Here is a 4,879-nt window from a genome sequence, read left to right as displayed (position 1 = left end):
TCAAATGCTAAAATACGGAATCAATATATTCTCATTTAGAGCTCCGAGAGAAAACTCCCTTTCTCTGTACTTCAAAGACTATAACATATGTATTCGTAAGATAGAGAGGAGAGTTTCCCAAACGTGCTTAAGATTCATCTATCACTTCTTTGAGAGAAGAAATATTCAATCTTTATTATCATTATTAGATTGTATCCTTACGGTGCGTAAGGGGAAGTATTTACCTCAGTGTGAGGTTGCTGTTGAATAGACTGATTAGCCTAAGGATTGTAAGTGGCGTCAAAAGTGCCCAGATCAAACTTGTGGTTGTAGTGGTTCTCAAGTACCCGTGTTAAACATGAGGGAGATAGTGGATTGAAAATCCTAGGGGGAGCCTGGGGACTGGACGTAGGTCAGTGAGGACCAAACCAGGATAAATCACAGTTTACATCTTGTCTTACCTCTTTATATTTCTAGCTAAACCATTTTACTACTGTGATTATGCTTATGTTAATTTATTGTTTTTATACTCAGAATTTATTATGAATTTCATTATATTGTGAAAAGGTTTTTGATTTTAATTAACACCCAATTCACCCTCCTCTTAGGTGATTAGCTATTCTTACATTTGGTATTAGAGCAGGTCACTTGTTTAAAGGATCTAACAATCTCAAGTGTTAAAGATCATGACTGATTTTGAAGGTTTTGATTATACAATTCCATCATTTCTCAAAGATATTGATTTTTGGTTCTGGAAAGCTCATATGACACGATTTTTGAAAACCATTGATTTTGATATGAGATATGTTTTTACAAATGATTTTGTTTTTAAACTAAGAAAGAATTGGATCGAAAAAGAAAAGAAAATGTTTTCTTTGAAAATTCGAGTAATGAAAATTCTGCGTAGTGCTTTAACTGAAATTGATTATGAGAAAATCAAATTGTGTTCTAATGCCAAGGATATTTTGGATATTCTTGAATCTAGTTATACTTCTAACCCTTGTGTTGAAGCTAAATGTGAAGACAGTTCACTTGAGGCTAATCAAGAAAAGGATACACAATCATCCACTCTCAATGAACAAATGGAAGTCGAGAGATCAAAGAAGGTGAAATCACAATATACTTCCATAAGTTTGTCAACACAAAAGAACAAGAGGAAGATGAGCATCAAGAAGAGCTCAGTATGGACGAATATGATGAATCATTATTTGGAGCTCAAGATGCACTTAAGGTAAATGGTCTCAATTGTTCTCGTACATTACTTAAAAAAATGATTTTGAAAGTTTGCATAAAATTGTTGTTCAACCAGTCATTGACTCTATTTTTAAAAGTAAAAATGTTTTTAATCATGCCGGAAAATTTCCTGGGAAGAAAGAACTTATAAAGAAATCATTTAAGTTTGCATTCTTTTGACCAACGTAATATTTGCATAAAATCTCATAATGGTTATCATTCTGTTATTTACAATTATTATGGTAAATCAGATCACATTTCTCACACATGCTATTTTAGAAGAAATCCGAATGTGAGAAATAAATTTGTTTGGGAACTAAAGGATAAGTAAGGTCCAATGCTAACACTCAAGGATCCAAAGCAAAATGGGTACCAAAATGTCCTTCTAGTATTTTAATTTTGTAGGATATTCCTAAGAACGGACATATTGGCCTAAAGAAGAAGAAAGCGCCTAAGAGAGCTATTCATATGATCAATAAGAAAACTCTTAGAGCACCTATTGCTAGAACTATAAAGTCCAATTATAGGAAGCAATAGATACAAGCCAAAGGAATACGTTACATCTCAAGGATAGACTACCATAGTGTAAAATTCGATTACCTTGAGGAGAACAAGAAAAGGACAATCTTTCAAGCATTAAGCAAATGACTCCTTGAGTCTACATTTTATGAGAGAACATTGCAAGCACCCAAAGTGAGGAAGCAAAAGTCTCAACCTCGCAGAAAGATGCATTGGGTATGCAAAAGCAATCCTCCAAGTACCTAAGGAAGAAAGGAGCAAGCCTTTCCTCAAGATTATGACCACAAAAGAATTGATAAACAAATCTTGAGAAAACTTATCTGATATGGATTTTGGTGCTGAATGTGGAAAAGAAGAAAAATCAACACTAATCCATCAAAATCAAGCAAGCTGTCACAAGGACAAGAGAAAATATGGTGATATCTAATATTTACCCTTTACTGTACTAATATGAAATTCATATTTGGGTAATAAATACTTGTTTCTTGTTGCATTCCATTAGCAATCAATCTTTTGTGATCTTCAAATTATTTTCCAATTGCTAAATGGACTGAAAATAGAATTGTGCATAGTTTTCTATGTGTTTGTATTTTCAAATGCACAATCCAAATTTTTTAAAACTCATTGTGAAAGTGCATACAAATGATTTGAAAGATATTCATTTTTGTTTCACATTCAAATGATTTTCAAAATTGGAAGTTAATATTTTGAGTGCTAAAAGTCAGAAATGCTTCAAATCCTTCTAATAGAGTTTTCTTCATCGTTAACGTGTTAATTCCTGATCTTAATGTGTTATCCTATACTTGAACTTGTAAATCCTATTTTTCAATGAGTTAGACCTTCAGTCTAACAAGTTAACCATCCATGTGAGTTTCAAGTCTATCTTTACAGAAAGATTCCAATACGTCAAAGCCTTATGCTTAATGTGTTTATCCTTATTGACTGAGTTATTCCAAGCACGATTATATGATTAACCATTTCAATGGAATGACTTATATAGCTTTTGGAACCTATTTAACCTGCTAGTCATCTGGACTAACGAGTTAATGTACTTCATTATTCAAAAATCATGTATTTGAGTGTGAGCAAAGTCTTTGAACCTCCATCGTGGAAAGCCTTTCGGCTAACATCTTCTTCATATGACTTTTACTCTCAGAAAAACTCTCTAATATGTTAATACTATTGTTTGACATGTTATCCGATCTGGTCTTACAAATTGAAGCTATATGATATTTTTTTCTCAATTTGTTGACTTCTACATTTTTTTGAACAAAAGTATTTGCTTTTAACAAGTTTTTTAAAACTTTGTTTTCAACATTCATGTTTTAAATAAGTGCATTAAAAACCTTATTTCAAAAGAAGCATTATTTATCTTCTAGCTTCATGTGCATATTTTTATATAACGCTCATGATTTGAATAAATCCTCATTTTCAAATTCATGATCATTCATAGCCAACTTGTTTTCATGCAAGCTTTTAGTTTTTCATAAAGTTGATATGATCAAATCTAATTTCAAAAGAATTTATGATTGATGATCTTTTAGTTATAAAATCTTTTGATACCTTCTTTGCTCAGAAATCATATGGTTTAATCCATATAAGAGCATAAGAGTCATTGTAGCTAACATGGTGTGGACCCAAGAGAAGTTGGGTACTGAAGAACTAATATTTGTGTTGTAGGTATCCTAAAGAATTATAAGATAAAATTCTATTGATGGAGATGTCAATTATGGGAGAATTGAATTTCTTCCTCAGGTTGCAAATTAAACAAAAGAAGAATGGGATCTTCATATCTCAAACAAAGTATCTCTAAGAACTTCTAAAGAAATATAGTCTGAAGCAAACTAAGAGTGCAAATACACCTATGAGCTCAACCATATCGTTGGACGCGGATGAGAATGGCAAGGATGTGAACTTGACTAAATATAGAGGGATGATTGGATCTCTACTCTACCTCACGACGAGCAGACTAGACATTTAGTTTAGCGTGGGAATGTGCGCCAGAGATCAATTAGGTCCCAAGCAATCATATGAAGAAGCCGTCAAGAGAATCCTCAGATATCTTATCGGAACACTAAATCTGGGAATATGGTATCTAAAGAAAGGAGTAGAATATCTAATGAGATACTCAGATACTAATCACGAAGGATACAAAACAAACAGAAAAAACACTAGTGGACAATGCCAATTCATAGGAGGTTGTCTTGTTTCGTGGTCTAGTAAGAAACAAAGCACTATGGCCATATCTTCTACAGAATCAGAATACATTGCCACTGCCAGTTATTGTGCTTAGATTTTATGGTTAAAATAATAATTACAAGATTTGGGAATCAAGTTGAAGGAAATCCCTATCCTACGTGACAACACAAGTACAATCAACCTGTTTAAGAATCCAGTTCATCATGCTCGAACCAAGCATATTGATGTTCGACATCACTTCATTCAAGACCATGTCATTCCTACTGAGTATCAAATAGCAGACATTTTCACAAAGCCTCTCGACCAGCAGAAGTTCAATTACTTTAGAAGAGAATTGGGAATGGTAAATCCCAATGAGTTGTGAGAAATATCACATTACTTCTTCAATTTGAGTATTTAGATTTAAAGTTTTGATGATTAGGAAACTAACTTAAGTATCAAAATAGATAGAAATTTGTTTTGCAGGAAGCTCTGTTCAAACGCTGAAAAACCGAGATGAACAGAGTAGGGTGTAATCGATGAAGGAATCGATAACCATGCCTTGAAGACACCTTACTTTATCGATCACCTGATTGATAAAACCAAATTATGGATCAGCTCATCAATCAACAGGGCATATGAAACTGACCAAAATTGATGGGGAGTAGAATTATGAATAACCTGATCCATTACCCAATTATCAAACAATTTATCGATCAACACCATAATGGAACTCCTCAGCCAAATTAGTCAAATGGGTAAGAATTATCGATTAATTGATCAAATAATTGTTAAATGATCACATGATCGATCAACTTAGACTGGAATGACTTATCACTACAAAAAATTATTCATAACATATTCGATCAATTTCTTTTTTATAATGTGGTCTATAATTATGCATTGTGTTTCTACTATTCTTATTCAATCATACTTAGTCTCCACTCCATCAATTTCTTATTAAAGGGGA

The sequence above is a fragment of the Neltuma alba genome, unplaced genomic scaffold, assembly GCF_004799145.2.
Source record: "Neltuma alba isolate B1F8T4 unplaced genomic scaffold, ASM479914v2 tig00011571_pilon, whole genome shotgun sequence".
NCBI classification, from domain to species: Eukaryota; Viridiplantae; Streptophyta; class Magnoliopsida; order Fabales; family Fabaceae; genus Neltuma; species Neltuma alba.
The sequence above is the reverse complement of the archived record's forward strand: the minus strand, read 5'-3'. Positions refer to the sequence as shown.